Raw genomic sequence first — 17,942 nt, forward strand, 5'->3', positions numbered from 1 at the left:
TTCAACCGATACTAAAGCATAATTATATATCACAGAAAATGTTATTCTTTTAGTCTGCACTAGTAATAACTCTTAATCTGAACACAATTAATAGAACGCACTGCATTTTAACACAACGTATGCCGGTGGTAACGAAGGGTCGTCAGAAGACGAATAACAATTTCAGTGCATCAGAGACGATTAATTAAGATCCTGTCCAAAGTCTAATTAAGAAATATAGCCTAATGTCATAATATTCACTGCTATATTTATCAAACAAAAGAAACATGCTCCATACCGTCAAAAACTCCTTCGAAAGCAACACTAACTGCAGAAGACCAGCGTACGTGCAGAGTTGCGTGCAACAAGACTGTTCACTCAGTATCTAAATACTCTCGACTACAGAAAAAAGTGCAAACGAGTAAAAATGTTTCATCCAATATTCTGTGTACTATACATTAAATATTGTACTGAGAAGACTTAAAATAAATATTACATATTTTATGACTAATGTAAACTTATAACTGGCATAAATAAAAAGATTTTAGCGGGCGTAGGAATATCGATACGGACGGACGGACCACTATGGCCGCGGCATCCCTACGACCGACGGAGTCACTACGTCGAGTGATATCTTGCGTGAAGAGAATACAGCAAGGCATGCACAAGGCTTAGTTTTGACAACAAACACGCACATTTGTTTTGTCGATGTAGCATTGAAAGATGCATGTTAGCAGTAGATATTATCGAAACAGTCACTAAGAAATTACTAAGCCACAATTATAACAAACAAAACTGTGGATTCATTAATGATTAACGAATGCGCATTGCCTGTAAAACTGGGGTGTATATGCGTCCCACAAAATTGTAAGAATATATTTTTTACAGCGTAAAAAAACAAACAAAGAAAAAATTACGAATGCAAGAAGTGTGCATGGCCATGATCGAAGGCGGGGCTTGAGGTGGGCGGTGGCTGGGGAGTATAGCGAGGGGCGTGTAATCCGACAACGCACCAGACAGAAACTGGCAGAATGACATATTTAGGTTGCTGTTCTAAACATCATGAAAAAGAAAGAAGAAGAAAAGGAGATTTTTTTTAAAAAAGAGAGAGTACGAGCCTTTTTTGTGGGACAATGTACTTCAGCGTATTTTTCGTCTTCTTTTTCCTTTACGCCCCCAGTGGAGCAAGGACCGCATCTATACACTGATGCAGCTGTAGTTTCTGTTGTTTTGGTTTTTTTAAACAGGGTATTCCCACGTCCAACCCACCTCCTCTATCCGGACTTGGGACTGGCAGGTTACCCAGGGGGTTTTCAGGTGGAGGTACATCATTCAACTTATATATACAGTTCGAAAATTTAGATAGACGGCGATGTCTTTCATTCAGTGTCAACACACCATGCATTTTTAATTAAAACACAAAATCTGTTATCATCACAAATATGAAGGAGGTGGAGACATGATCAAGTTTCAACCAACTAAAATATAGGCAAAACATAATCCATCATCAAGGTTGTCCCCCTGAAGGCAGACGGTATCAAATTAAAGAGAATATCAATGTTACTGTCACTTTTTTTTTTTGTTTGTTGTTGTTGGTTTTTGTGTGTGTTTTTTTGGGGGGTGGGGGTGGAAGAGATGCTTCCTTTAAAGTGATTTCGCACTGTAGGGAGATAAGAACCTGGAGTATATGAGGGGAAGGGGTTGTAGGGTGCCTTCTTCCATTTGCTGCTCCTAACTTGCTGTTGGGGCTAGAAGTAATGACAGGTCAGTACATATAGCATCGTCAGGGTTAGGCTTTATATAGCCTGAGGTTTTGGCGGGGTTCGTTTAGTTTTGTTTTTGTTTGTTTGTTCTTATGATATATATATATGTATTCTTTGTGCTTAAATTGTACTTCCCATGTTCTCGTATTGTTTTGGATATCCATATACTTTCATATTTTAAATACTTCCCAGTCGTTATTATTTACATTTTGCTTGATTATAATGTTTGTTACAGATGTTATAGAGGCCCATAGATTTATGAAAATTAATTATTAGATTAGGCCAGCGATATTTATTTTATTTATGGCAACACATTAATATATTTTAGTTTTTTAATAAGGACATTTGTTGTCTGGACTATTATTTTCCTGGTGTTTCCATAAATCTGTATGGGATGGTGTGTCATCATCGTTACTACTACTGACAGTACATTATGCATTTTTTAAACTTTCGTGCACTGCATGGTAAATGCGATGTTTGTTGCTGTCGGGAGGGGTCATCTTTTATTCCTTCCCCTTATCACACACACAAAATTCGTATAGTGCGAAATCGCGCTTTGGACAATCTGGCTCAAAGATTAAACCGAGCTTGACAGAGCTCCAACCTTTGTAATTGCGTTGAATGGCTCATGAAATCAGTTGAGGTTCTTATCCGATTCTTGCAAATTTCAGTCCGCAATTAAAAAACTACGATTGAGAAATGCAGCGCTGTTGGGATCCACAACAGGTGGAGTACGTGTCCTCAGCTAAACAGCCAAACTTCCCACAGGTGGAACTGTCATCCTGTCGTTGCGTTTGGAAGAGACAAATGTTTCCACCTAAAGGTTCTGAAAAACTATTACTTTATTTAGCACGAGAAATGGAGACCATCAGCGTCCGAATATTCCGAACTGTCACTCATTCTCTCTCTTTCTCTGATTGGCATTGACTGCATGCAATCTTGTGAATGGTGACGTAAGTACACTGTTATGAGCGCTCGTTGATCGCAGGTGCGAATTGTGGCGGATAATTAATTTACAGGTTAGTTTTATATCGCCTATATATCTACTGATATCTGAAAGAGAGAAAGGAAAAAAAAAATCGCCGCAAACCGTTCAGACAGAGAGCGCCGGAGTCAGAGACCATGATCGCCTTTACAGGCTGTACTTCTTCATACACCTGCCTCCTTTACGTAACTTGACCTAGTTACTGAGGGGTCACTGAGCGGTCACGTGGCTAATTTTAAAATAAAGAGTGCCAAAGTAGACAAATCTCTCGACAGATGGCGCCGCTTGCGTCTTATAATTACTCAGGCCACACACTACACAGAGATAACACACACCAAACACACAGACCACAGACCACACACCACACACATAGATAACACACACCACACATACACACACACCACACACACAGAGAGATAACACACACACCACACACACAGAGATAACACACACCACACATACACACACACCACACACACAGAGAGATAACACACCACACATACACACACACCACACACACATTCTGAAAGGCATCAATCCGTTACATAAAAACGAAGGGCTAGACACACTTGCAATGTCGGAATGACACCGCGCCCCCGATTTGTAATGACTAAGTCCGCTTGTATGTCATCGACAATCTCCAGGATGTCAGTACATCGAGTTACAAGCGCCATCTCTACACTTAGTGGCGGAACCACCCGCTAGCGCAGTCGAACGAGGAGACATTTCTCAGCCTTTGCCGGACATAAAGGGTGGGCGACCTTTGATGGCCCCTAAGTGCCAGACGGTGGGTACAATAGGAACGTACCCGTTCTGATCGGTACAAATGTGCTCACACACTTTCTGCAGCTGGCTAGAGAGACCCATGGAGCCTACTTCCTGCAGGCAGCATCACTGAGCACACCTTGGCATCTGTCGTACCGGTGTATCGTACAGCGGGAGAGGAATCTCTCTAGGAATAACAACTGCCTGGCAGTGGTACGTAACGGCGACAAAGATATTGTACTACAGCGCTTGGAAGAGAATGGATTAAAACTAAACCCCAAGATGTGTTCATTCTGCCAGGACAAAGTGAGGTATGTCAGGCATATTGTCCCCTCACAAGGGATTGAATCTGGCCCAGAAAAATGTGCAAAAGGGCGTGACTGGCCGACTCCTGCAACCCCAGAGGACGTTGGACGATGTCTAGGTTTTGCAGGATACTACAGAAGATGTGTGAAGGGGTTCCCCAAAATCGCAAAACCACTTGTCGATCTGACGCCAGTATCTCAGAAGCAGAAAATGGGCAGGAAGACATCTGACAAGAGCCAACAAGCCAAGTGGCAGTGGGGCCAGGAGGAGGAGGCAGCATTTCAGACGTTAAAGGACTTTTCTCCACCAATTTTGGGGTCCCCTGACTATAAGCTACCCTTCCAGCTGCATGTCGATGCTAGCGCGCCGGGGTTAGGAGCAGTCCTCTATCAGGAACAGCTGGCAGCGCTGGCGAGCTACAACTTCGACATCACGTACAGGTCAGGCAGCAGCAAATTAACGTAGACGCTGACGCACTGTCGAGGCTGCCAGAGCATCACATCGAGGGAGAGTCCGTGCGAGCAATATGTAATTCAGTACAGCCCGTCGCGTACGTAGAATGTCTTTCATTCTCTATGAGGGTGGTAGACGAGAACCTCACGCCGCCAGGCCTGAGTCTGGGGAGTCTGTCCACAACAGATGTGGAAGAGGCCCAAAGACGCGACCCTGTTCTTTCACAGTGGATGGACTGCATAGAAAAAAGCCAGCTGCTTTCGTCGTGTGAAGCAGCAACGGGACCCGTCCATCGTGCGTTGCAACAAAACTTTAACCATCTGAAGCTGAGAGATGGGGTCTTATATCGTGAAACAATTATCAATGAGTAGCCGCGCAAACAGCTGGTACTGCCATCTAGCTACGTGCCCAGAGTGTTGCAAATGTTGCACGGTGATGTGGGTCACCCAGGTCGTGATCGAACGCTGCACCTTTTGCAAGGCAGGTTTTATTGGACAGGGATGTCCAGTGATGTGGACAATTATATGAAGACGTGTCCGCGGTGTATTCGCAGAAAGGTGCCAGCGGACAGTCGTGCACCGCTAGTAAATGTTGTTACGACTCAACCACTGGAGCTGGTGTGCTTCGACTTCCTTACCCTAGAAGGAGCTAATGGAGGCTTCCAGCACATCTTAGTGATTGCGGATCACTTCAACCGGTATGCACCGGCCTGGCAACGCTCTGGGAGTACGTGTTAAGCCAGCAGCAGACAATACCTTCACCTGCATCCGCAGGAGCAGTGGAGACAATTAGGGGTTGCTGCTTCTGTCTGTTAATGTTAGGCAGGCATTATCGCCCTTACCCGTGCGTGAGCGAGGTTGCTGCGTCATAATCTAACGTCATAATCTGACGCAATTTTGGATTTTATTTGACGTTTTGGGGAGAAAAGAAAACTGATTGAGGCAGACGACAGAAAAATAACGTGCAGAAGTGAAATGTTAAGCCAGAAGTCTGAAACAAAGACGAAATGAAAGAGCCTACTCAGCGGCTGCCTTCGGAATCCTCCTTAATCGTTCCTCTACATTAGTTCCTTTACTCGGCAAGGAACCAAATCCACTGATTTCCCTGCCTGTATTCACACCTGTACAGCTAGGACCAACCGTCTCGGTGGCTGCCTCGGGAATCCTTCTACTCAGTAATTTTTCATACCATAGAGATTCGATGAACCTTGCTCACTTCTGCACGTTATTTTTCTGTCGTCTGCCTCAATCAGTTTTCTTTTCTGCTTCAAACCGGTGATGCCCCAGGAAAATTCCAAAAATTAAAAAAGGTGAGCACCTTTAATTTTCATTCTGTTAGTAGTCCATACATTTATGAATAATTTTGTAGGCTTCTGGAATCATTTTTGTTTTGGTAAAAAAGCGAATGTATTCGTTTCCTCTGCCTTGAAAGTAGAGTTTTACATAATCGTTTTCCATATAACAAAACGTTAATAAAACACGTGAAAAATAGTTTAAGTCTGAAAGTGAGTCGTATCAGGTACAGGATTGATTAATCCAATACTGTTCAATGTCCTTATTTTTAGTAGACAAATGTAAATGTTTGTCATTAAACCTTACTATGGCTACGGTTTGCTTTGCTTCTCCGTGTAACCACGCCTGAGGTCACAGCTGGGTTGACCAAAGTTACTTTCTCTAGGAAAGAACAGGGAAAGGGAAATAGCTCTTATCCATTTCAAAAGAGCAAACCTTTTGGCTATTTGATGTTGGCTGAACTTTTAATGTAATTTGTGCATTGCCATGCGCAGCACCAAGACCTAATTAAAAATAGGTCGCACTCTCTGCGCTGACCAGTATTGATAAAAAGAAGACAAGGGAAGGTTAGGTACAAATAGTGAAACAAGCACACTTGAACAAATGCGGTATGCTACCTTGCCATTATACATGGACTATTTGATAAGTCAATAAAGATCTGCATCTGAAAACATCTGAAAGTTATTATGCCATTTGTATGGAAGCTCAACTCGCAATCTTCGGTACAGTGGCCCAGCTTCCAAGAATATAAAAGTATAGGTTTTTGTATTTTAGCCAGTCATGTGACCCGCTTGATCATCAAAGCTGAACAACTGGCTCGATCATGTATGTGTGTAAGTGCTGAAGTTCAATGGTATCTTCGACCGATATCTTAATACTCATACACATTAACTCATAGCCAAGTTATAATCCGTATTCTGCAGAACTATATATATAAGACAATTAAGAACTATATATATATAGACAAAGAAATACGTACCTTTCTTTTAGCTGCCTGTTGACAACATGGCCATTCTAACTCCAGATATGACCTGGAAGTCACTGCTAACTACTTGCTAATACTAGGGAGGAATCCCCTTGAATAATGTTTTGTTCTTGATCCAACACTGGACATAAAGTGATATTAGTCATCAGAATGCTAGTTACATGCCCTGTTAAAGTAATGCTCACCATCAAAATGCCAATGACATGTCCTGTTACAATGGCATAAGTTCCTCCCGCAGCTCCGGCCAACCCCACGCTGGGTCACTGACTGACTGAAGCAAAGAACCTGTAAAGAGAATCAAAGAAAGATTATATGTGCCATAGCATCATAATAAAGTATCATAAAGGTCATTTACTAGCAAAACCTAAGGGCCTACAATGTCTAATGGTTATAGTCACTAACTAGAGCAAAGTACATTAACACCACTATAATGGTAACTCACTGAAGCAAACAGTCAACAATTACATTATAATGGTCACTAACTGATTCAAAAGAATCTGCAATCTATATAATGGTCACACAAAGAAGCTGAAAAAAGCCTGAAACCTTTTCAACTGCAACTTTAAACAGGTGAGGCATGTTGATCTAACAATCTATACTTTCAATGAGGCAGTCTGCCCGTGACTTGTTGTATCCTTATTACCTGAGATTATACCGATCACATATAGACTTACGCTAATGAAAAACTAAATTACCACAAATAAATAATGATATTAAATGGACAACATCTAGTCTTGAAAGACGAGAGATACTGTAGAAGTGCGAAAATTAAAAACTCAACACTAGAACCGATTACCAGTGATTAAACAACGCAAGTCTTACCCTGTTCCACAAAATCTTTCTGTTTAGATTTCAATTTGGTAGCAGGAAAAGAATCTGTCCCAGTCAAGTTGACGGATATGTTTAAATCTTTGTCCATGTTTTGCGACACACAGCGTTATTAAGGGGATGCTATTGTGTACGAAGTCATTGTTATTGACACGGATTATTCTCCCTTGGCTCGTTATCATTGGGCATTTTGCGTGTCCATGCGTAGTTTTAGCACTCTTTTTCAAAGGTTCGATCTGCGTTGAATTGTAGCTGTATGATTTTATATATTGAGCACCTACGCTGGCAATTTTTTTAAATAATAAAAAGCTTGTGCAAACTTCAGTCATCGCACAGTGGAGCAACAAAGTATTTTCTACTAAAATCACATATGTTTTCTGCTAACTATACCAACACGTTCATAATCTACATATTCTCTTGTTTGTTTATTTACAAGTGCGTGAAGAAATCAACTACGCCAAATGCTTGCAAGTTGCTGCGTAAATATTTCGTCTGCTAATTCTCTCCCGTCTCTGCCCCAACTTTGAGAAAAGCTGCAATCCTTGGGATCCTTGCAACGGAAAGGGAACCCCGTCTGCTTGTGAACTACTCTGGTTAGTCAAATGGTTAGTCAAAGTAAGAAAACGATGCTTGCTATATTATCAAATATTTCGGTATTTTGTAGCTTCTATTAGAATAATCCTTCCTTTGGGTGCATGACCATTGTAGTTTTTTCTTCATCTTTTGTTATGCTTTCGATTTTTTCTGTAAATAACTTTGCGATTTTGTAAAATTAAACTTTTGTAAATGGGATGTCGGTGGTGAGGGTTCCTGACTGACGTGGGAAAGAAACCCTTTTCGTAAATTAGTGAAAAACAATGACCATGTATTTTATTTTTCAGTATGGCGACCGAAAATTGGGATGAGCCAGCATCTGCTATGGCGGTGTACACCTTGTCAAGTCTCACTTTTCGTCGATTTACTTTACAGGGCGTGCCCACGCAGATTATACCCAGACGTTTAGAACTGCCCGGAGGTTTCGATCTACTACAGCGGAAGCCATGGCAGAAATAAAATTGTTCAGAAAATGGTCTGCCGACGCTGTTCAAGTATCAGACATCAGCTTGACGGTAAGTCAATAGCCGTTAAAAAGTAATGTTTAAATATCATTAGCATCATTCATGTTATCATCTTGTAGACTTTGTTCATCAAGCAGCTTAGCTGATTGTACTTACATTGTCCTGTTAAAATTGTGATTAAAAAAAACGATGACTGAAGAAAGATTTGTAGTAATAAATCTTTTATTTAGCTTTCAAGTTATTCGTTGTAAACAGAAGGGCATACTTGCAAGATCTGCCACTTAATTTTGCAAGCTGCTCAGATAGCATTCCTGTAATATACCCGGTGGCGCATCACCAATACTGAGAGTTGGCTGTCATGGGTTCAGCTTTCTTTGCATGTGGCAACTGTTTACAGAACTGGCTTTGAGCTCGCGACACCGTGATACAGCATTAAAACATATGTTCCCCCCTCCTCCACTTTTCTCCTTTGCTACACTGATTTGTCACAGACTCAAATTGGAAAACAACTATTACAGCAATAACTCAGACAATGCTGCCTTTTTCAGGATTATATTGCAGTCAAGGAGAAGTATGTCAATTTTCTACAACACTCTGCAGGACGTTACCAAGTCAAGCATTTTCCATAAGGCTCAACGCCCCATTGTAAAGCGCTTAGCATGCAGTCTCATGATGCCTGGAACGTAACAATGGCAAGAAACTCACAGCCATTCGCATTGTAAAGCATGCTTTTGAGATCATCCACCTGTTGACAGGGGAGGTGTGTATCATTTTTTGTATAACTTTTTATATTTGTATTCTTGTCAGCCTGTCAGGTGATTTGATTGTTTTTCTGTTTGTTATAAAAAGGCTTCATGAAAGCTTTTCCGTAGCGGACAGATATTTTACCCAATTGTCAGCAAGGATCTCTTTTGTCATGTAAATGCTTTTCACTTGATCAAATATTTGTCTAGTTTAGGCCTTCTGCATACTTAGCTCTTTCAAGAGCCTGCTTCGGCATCACCTGCAGCTTACAGCACCTGTTACCATTTCCTGTTGTGTTTCTTGTCTGCCACTGTCCCAAAGCTAATTTGTTGATTATAAGCTTTTGTGGTGGGCTGATGGTGCCTTTGTTAAAACATTATTTTAATGGGCATAATTTATTTTTTACGAATATTTTTTTGCAAGCATTATTAAAACATAGTGTGTTAACTTTTTTAGCATGTTTATAAAATGTTTCAGTGCTATCTGGGAGAGCTTTACATCATTTGCACAGATAACAAAGGTTGGGTGGGGGCTGGATTGTCTTATTTAAACCAATTGTAACAAACAGAATGTGTGAAGACAATTATGTATAACATTCTTAACAAACATAATGAAAAATGCTATTTAATCAGGTTTGTAGCCATTCAGTTTGTAGAGAGCACATCATTGTCAGCCCCTAAAAGGCCAGACAGCTGGTGCTGTTCCCATAAATCTTTGACAGAAAATAAGGAACCACCTAGCCACAAAAATCAAACATTTTTAATCCATGTGACTACAGAGGTAATTCATAAAATAATCCTAGCATACAAAGGAACAGAACATGAGCAGCTGCTCACATTCTGGTGCATTCAATGATGTATCTCTAGATTTCATGAATAGGTTATTCTTATTATTCCTATTCGCCCTCAGCGGAACATAGGGCCACAAGAATAGGTAATACTCCCCTATAAGCTTTTGAAATACAGTGGTACCTCGACATACGAGTTTAATTCGTTCCGTAACCTTGCTCGTATGTCAAATTGCTCGTATCTCAAAGCAATTTTCCCCATTGAAATTCATTGAAATGCCATTAATCCGTTCCAGCTCCCAAAACACCACCTCAGTTGTTTTTGTTAAGTGTTTTTGAATAAGAAAAAGTGCATTTACAAGAAGAAACATTTATTTATGAACAACAAATACATATTCTATAAAAACATATTAAATTCTTCGTTTGTGGAAGTGTGTGGGATCTGCTTCAGCAAATCACCGTAAATCGCTCGTGCCTTCTCACACATGATGCTTTGTGTTAAGGTTCCTCCTTGAAGCTGCTTCTCTGTCACCACACAGTCAATAGTTTCTCCATCTTTTCCTGGAGAGAAGTCCGGAGCTTAGAAATTATTGTAACGCCCCTAGCTGGCGTTGTACCCTTTATCAACTCCTGTTTAAGCTCAGAACATATCGTTGATGTGCTACACCCGTACATCCTCGCCAAGTCAATTACTCGCACACCTTGCTCGTGTTTTTCTACGATTTCGCGCTTTAATTCAATAGACATCATCTTCTTCTTCGGACCCATGGTTACAAAAATAAATGGGATAATGTTTTGTAAATGTACAAAAAGCAAAAAAACACGAACCCAACTTATCAAAAATGCTTCGAAAACGAGGGAAACAAGCACACAGACTGAGGTCTAGTCTGAGGTGGGAGAAACTGTTAGACGCTGCACACGACCCTAACATCCGCCCTGCATGTTGGGGTTGTGTGCAGCGGTGTAGTGTGCGATTCCTCGTATCTCAAATCACTCGTATGTCAGGGCACTCGTATGTCGAGGTACCACTGTAATTTCTTTAATGAAAGAATTATATGTTGATGTTCATCCCATCACTCTGCAGCTGAAGGCTAAGAAAGATGAGGGTGTTTCCTACTAATGCAGCTACAACAGTAGATGCTCACAAAAATTGGAACCAATGTATGAGACAGCATCACTAAATATTAGATAGCAAAAGACCAAAGATGGAGAAAACCCATACAGCTAGTAGACACTGAACTTCTAAATAACTAACTAAACCTATAACTATGTTGCTCAATGTTTGCAAACACCATTTTTTTATTACTGTGTACTTCTCTGAAGCCTAGTCAACATTTGGGTACACAACACAACTTTTCAGTTGACTTTTCTAAAACCAAACAAAATAATTAATGTAGTAACACATTAAAAGATGGTTATATTTTCCATTCAACTGGTAAAATGCATAAATTACTTTAAATTGTGAACTGTTTTAAGAGAATGCACAAAGCATAGATGTGTGCTCCAGCAAAATATGTGCTGCATCTTTCTTTTGTGTTCTGGGTGTGGCCTTGTTAGCTAATGCCCCAGAGCGACTGCCTGAAAAAAAGAAATCTAGGAAAGAGGAGGTAAAATGAATGTGATGTTCATGACAGTTCATCAGCAGCATCATTTATTTCTTTTTGAGACGGTGAATATAAATCTGCATGTAAAACTCGCTCTCCACTTCTTCTACCTTTTTCAGAAATAAAGGTCGGCACACAATTAACGTAAGTAATTTTTTTTAAAAGAAATAAAAAACAATACAATAATAATAATAAAATTTTAAAATCATAGGAAAGCGTTTTTGCTTAAAGTAGATTGTTGCTGCTGTAGCATGTTTTTTTACCAGTGCAGTGCTGCAGAGGTGGTGAATTTTATCATGAAGGCGTATTAACAAGATGTGTGGTAAATTTCTTGTCATGTATGCCATTCGATCAAAGAGCTCCGTTTCAAAGGATTTTGGAGTTTCCTCTGTCATCTCTGCCTCCTCTTTGTTCTGCAAATAATTTAGTGATTCCAGAACGACCTTGCAGCAGGTATCATGAATAATATCCTGTAGACTTAGCAACTTGATAGGCGGTAAATTCTTAGTCATATTAGCCATTCTCTGATAAAACTCCTCTGTACATAAAATCAGAAGCAACATAAAGGAAGTAACTTTCTCTTCGCCTCCTGGACTTGGATGCAGGTCTACCGCGTTTTCTATTATTCATTATCACTGCATAGGTGTGAGGGGGTACAAGTGTCTGGTCATATTTAACATCCTTGTGAAGAATTCCTCCTATTTATATAGATCTGAGGTAGCACCCTCGCCTCCTCAGGCTCTGGTCCTGGCTTGCGCTTCTGCACAAAATAAGAAGAAGATTTTATTAATGCGTCTAGGTATACATATTTTTTAGGGGGTACATTGGAAACAACCAGATGAAATTTTCTGATGGCTTGTTGATTTAAGCATCAGTCAATTCCATCAGTACCTATAGTCGATTCAACCAAATAATCACCTGTGCTATCAATTGGCCACCAAAAAACTTCAATGCACTTTCTCGTCTATTACAAATACTACTGGCGCATAACATAATTGTTCAGTATTATGAGAGTAATCTTCCCCTTACTTTTTCTAGTGGCAGATGAGAATGGAGATATTTCAAGGCGCATATTTGTAAACTTAAACATAATTATGTAGTCCTATTTTGGGAATTATTTTAAAATTAACTTGACCTGATCCTGAAGAAAAAATGTTGCACTCGGCTTGTCCTTTACACTGACCAGAAGCCAGGCTTTTTTTTAAAAAAGACATTATACACGTGCATATTTCAACCTACTAGTATAAGAACACCCAAATAACACACCACTGATTTGTGGAAGACAAGCAGAGTACAAAATAAGACTAACAAAGTAAAACTGTCACAAAGACAGTAAAAGCAATATTAAATGCTTTTCCTGAGCAAACAGTACTCCCAAGCATGCAAAGTAAACACAGCGGTCAGGTTTTTAGTTTTTTTTTCCCTAGGCTGTGCATAAAATCAGAAGCAACAAGAAGGAATTACCTTTTCTCTTCAACTCTTTTACTTGGATACAGGTGGACCTTAATCCTGCTGCAGCGACTTAACCGCTTGCGAGCATAAGTGATATATTTTGTTGAATCATGTCCATCGGAGAGAGGTTTTTCTTCATAGTTTGCATTCTGTTAAAAAATTCTTCATTATTAATATAGATCCGAGGTTGTGGATCTAATGCTGCCTGCGATAATGGCTGTGGAACTGCGTCTTTGATGTCTGCAACGTCCTTGGCTTGGTCCTGCTTCTGGGTCTATCATGGGCTTCTGCAAATAATAAAAAAGACTTTATTAATGTATCTAGGCATGCATAGGTGTGAGGGGGTACATTGGAAACAACCAGATGAAATTTTCTGATGGCTTGTTGATTTGAGCATCAGTCAATTCCATCAGTTATCCCCCCCTGGGATGGCCTAGGCCTGTTGATCGATCGTAGGGGTTTCATCTTCAGGTTCAAGGGAGATACCCGCTGCCGGTGTTTCGGACAGATACTCCAATCCAAGAGAAGCGTAGTCAATAGCTTTCACCCCAAGCTTGAAAAGATCATCTGGGGTCTCGATCGCTATTTGTTTTGGGTGATCTTCAGGGGAAAGTCCAGGAGGAGATTTCTTGGTGCACATTATTTTGCCGTCTATAGGCCACCCCATGTAGCCCAATCTCTTGACATAACCGAGCAGCCTGGCACGAAGAGGAGTGATGTCATCGTTGATGAAGGTGCGCTCGTAACCAGATTTACTTTTTAAATTCTTTTTCTTTGCCATCACTTCATTCCTTTTGCGTCTAGAGACGAACTTGTCCAGCACAGATCGGGTTCCAAAAGCTGCCTTTCCAGCGCGGTGGACCACATCGACGTCAGTAGCAGAGACATCTACTCCAGTATCTTTGAGGACTTTGATGGCTTTCTGCTCCACTCGTTCTGCCCTCTCTCCCTCATTCAGAGGAATACCAAACACTCTTACTGATTCACGACGACTGTACTGCTGCAACCTATCGTTTTCGTACGTCAGTGTACGTACAGCAGCTAGTAGTTTTTCAGTCACTGGTTGCTGTTGTGCCTGTAACGAGGCGGCTCTGTGTAAGCCAGGGGTGGGCAATTAATTTTCCCAAGGAGCCGCATGAGAAATTGGGATGGTGTTAGAGGGCCGGACTAATATAGTTAACTCAGTTTTACCCAATACTGTATATATAGTATATAAACTGGCGGGCGGGCCAGCGGGCGGGCCGGTCAGAGACAGGAGGCGGGCCGGATTGCCCAGGTCTGGTGTAAGCGATTGTCCAGCTCGGCCGTCACACCTTTTATTTATTACCTCCCCTACCATAACGATAGATCGAGCTGTCGCAAGGATGGGAATCATTTTCCCAATCAGAAGTCATCACCACAGGTTTGAAAATTGACAATGCCTCGTTTACCTTCGATAGGATCTTATCCTGGAATGATGAAGGACCGCCTCCATAGTCTCCATAGTTTCCTGTAGCTTTGACCGTTGATGCACAGGTAGAAGGCATACTGGCAACATGCACAGGAGCTGATGAAAGTGACGAGGATGAGGAGGGAGATGGCGTCGCGGTTTTTAATTTCCGTTTCTTTGAGTTCTCCTTGCCAGCAGAAGAGGGTGATGAGAACAAACTTTTCTTTGCTTTCCCCCGGAAAGACATAGCAGCACTGCTAATACTGGCCGGGTCAGAAGGATTGGGGAGGGGAGGTTACACAACTTACGAAGCGCAGATGCCGGTATGACAACGTGAGAAAATCAGGTAGACTAGGAGCTAGGACTAATTTCGCTCCAGGCACATAAAACTTATATTCCGTGGATCAGCACTTCAAATCTTACCAAGAAGGCAGAAAATCCACGGCACTATTACACTATAACAATGGTAGTTATAAAAAAAATTCAGCAAGAAATCACAGAGCTCGAAAACACAGGTGCTACCTCCATTGAGCACAGTTCACGATTTAGTGAGCAGAGTAGTGTAATTGACTCATTCACAAAAGATGAAAATGATCACATTGCAGTGTGTAGACAAAGCACAATCTCAGTTTGTCCAACCACTCAATACTGTCGCTGCCCACAGGAAAATACTGTTGTTAAACACTACTCAGGGAGAAGCCCTGACACTACCATCATTCACAATACACATACACCATAGTTCCAACGGAAAGCCTCTAACTCTCCTGTGCCACTGTCAGTGAGTAGAATAAAGCCAGTATCAACTTCAAGTTCCAGTTTTTACTAAAATTCATGAAAGTACTCCAATAAAATTCACATCAGCAGTTGCAGAAAACCAAAAAGAAAGTTCACACCAAAATTTATACAGTACCAAACAATCTGATGGCTGAAAAGGACCACAATTGTGAGAGACAAATCTTCTTCCAAGCGCATTGAACACCACTCATGCTATTAGTCTAGGCATGCATAGGTTTGAGGGGGTACATTGGTAACAACTGGATGAAATTTTCAGACGGCTTGTTGATTTGAGCATCAGTCAATTCCATCAGCACCTATATTCGATTCAACCAAATCATCACCTTTGCTATCATTTGGCCACCCAAAATCTTCAATGTACTCCCATTCCTTGTCTGTTACAAATACTAGTGGGTACCTTATATCTGTTGAAGGGATTCACTCACCGCCTGACTGCCCTTAGAAGTCAGCGTGTTCTGACTTCCTTACATTAAAACCCCATTGAATGATGTAAAAAATGATTCGCGTGGAGATTGCGTCAGCATTCGCATGATGCTCTCCCCACTGGTATCGCGGATAATAAACAAATGAAAACAAAAATAACATTCGCATTGAAGCGCAAATCGTAACAGCAGCATGAGGGAATTACCTGTTGCCTTTGGCGCCTTCATCTTTACACAATATTCCACAGTCTCATTTTCCTACATATCAAGAGAAAAGTCACTTCAGATTTGTTTTGCAAAACGCTAAGTTAATTTGACCTGAGAGTTGATGAAACTATTCAAAATTATGTGCCTTGTTGATATTAGTCTACAACAAATTTCAATTTGCAGAAATTCTGTAACTGTTTCTTTTTTTCTTTTTTGATGTTGGGGTGGATGGGAAGCAGGGCTAGTTCTGGATTACATTTGCAGTGGTCCTATGCCGCCCCTAAATTATGATGGACTATACTCTGATGACAGCCAAACTTAACGTTTTATAAATTGTTTCTAAAATACATCTTGGTTTGTATTACAATTACGCAAAATGCTTTAATAATGTTTAAATGTTAATAAAACATTTCTTTTACATGTTTTAAAATGTTTCATCTAAAATTAAAAACCTTATTACTGTAGAAGAGGTTGGCTACTCACTGCTATTGCTAACTGCATTGTAATTGCCTCACAAGTGGGCTTTTTCTGCAAATAATAAAAAAAAAGACTTTATTAATGTGTCTAGGCATGCATAGGTTTGAGGGGGTACATTGGTAACAACCAGATGAAATTTTCTGACGGCTTGTTGATTTGAGCATCAGTCAATTCCATCAGTACCTATTGTCGATTCAACCAAATCATCACCTGTGCTATCATTTGGCCACCCACAATCTTAAATGTACTCCCCTTTCTTGTCTGTTACAAATACTAGTGGGTACTTTATATTTCTTGAAGGGATTCACTTACCGCCTGACCACTTGCAGTCGCTCTGACTTCCTAAAATTAAATTCCCTTGAATGACTTAATCAAAAAGATCCGTTTGGAGATTTGCGTCAGCTCGCATGTTGCCCGTCGATACTGGATAATAAACAAATGGAACAAAATAGCTTCGCATTGAGCACGATCTAACGCAACATGAGGATATCTGTTGCCTTTGGCCTTCTCTTTACACATAATTCCACAGTCTACTTTTCTACATAATCCAAGAAATCACTTCAAAATTTGTTTTGCAAACGTTAAGTTTGACCTGAGATGTGTAAAACTATCAAATATGTGCTTGTTTATATGTCTACGGATGATATTTCATTGCCGAAACTTCTGTACATTTTCTTTATTTGTTTTTGAGGTGGGGTGGGGGAGCAGCGGTATTCTGATATACATTTGCAGTGGTCCCATATGCCGCCTCTAAAATGTATGATGGCCTATACTCTGATACAGCCAACTTACGTTTATAATTGTTTCTATAATAATCATTGGTGTATTACAGAATATGCAATGCTTTAATAATGTTTAAATGTTAATAAAACATTCGTTAGTACAAGTTTTAAATGTCTTCATTAAATTAAAAACCTATCACTGATAGAAGATTGGCTACTCCACTCTTTGCTACTGTTTGTAATTGCCTCACAAGTGGCTATTTCTGCAAATAATAAAAAAAGACTTTATTAATGTGTCTATGAAATGGTTTGAGGGTACATTGGGTACCAACAGATGAATTTTCGACGAAGCTTGATTTTTGAGCATCAATCAATTTTCATCATACCTATATTATTGCTTCAGTGACATATCATATTGGTTTTTCACTTCTTTGTCCATTAACATTTATTATTTAAATTAAGCTTTTTTCTGGATTCAGCAGTATGATTTGACAAAGAGATGTAGAATTTTGATTGTATAAGCATTTTCTATAAAAAAATCTCTGGATAGAGAACGTTCTCAACCCTTTTTGTTTCAAGGTTGGGCTTTTTTGGAAATAAATAAAAAGACCCTTATTAATGTGTCAGGGCATGTTATTTTGACCTGTACAATAAAATAGAAGAAACACAGGAAAGTAACATTTTTTGGAGCGTTTTAGCTTGGTGGCTCTTTTTTTGTGCCTTATTTATCCATGTTTATAAACTTTATTACACACATGTGGCATGTATACACATTCCTGCCAATTCCATTGTGTAATTGTATATTAGGGCTGATACACAAATAGCAATGTAACCTGCATTATCCCTTCAGCTGCTTCATCAGACAGTCGCATTAAGAATCTTGAATTGT

General features: G+C 40.2%; 1 protein-coding gene and 1 long non-coding RNA gene across 4 annotated transcripts in view; one reads left to right on the top strand and one right to left on the bottom strand.

Moving 5' to 3' along the window:
• Positions 1-378, bottom strand: part of LOC112573289 (lysine-specific demethylase 4B-like) — a 31,818-nt gene extending 31,440 nt beyond the window's left edge. For both annotated transcript variants that reach the window (XM_025253515.1, XM_025253514.1), the window contains exon 1: positions 278-378. The gene's annotated coding sequence lies outside the window, so the exon portion shown is untranslated. The remainder of the gene's footprint in view (positions 1-277) is intronic.
• Positions 379-3,148: 2,770 nt separating this feature from the next.
• On the top strand, positions 3,149-9,836 carry LOC112573291. Of its 2 annotated transcripts, none has more exons than XR_003101203.1 (4): positions 3,149-5,560; positions 7,793-7,961; positions 8,326-8,465; positions 8,963-9,836. It is a non-coding gene; the product is annotated as an uncharacterized LOC112573291 (long non-coding RNA). The 2 variants fall into 2 exon arrangements; XR_003101204.1 differs by having other exon boundaries at positions 7,793-7,949.
• The last annotated feature ends 8,106 nt before the right edge of the window (positions 9,837-17,942 follow it).

This window comes from Pomacea canaliculata, linkage group LG10 (assembly GCF_003073045.1).
Source record: "Pomacea canaliculata isolate SZHN2017 linkage group LG10, ASM307304v1, whole genome shotgun sequence".
Taxonomy (NCBI): domain Eukaryota; kingdom Metazoa; phylum Mollusca; class Gastropoda; order Architaenioglossa; family Ampullariidae; genus Pomacea; species Pomacea canaliculata.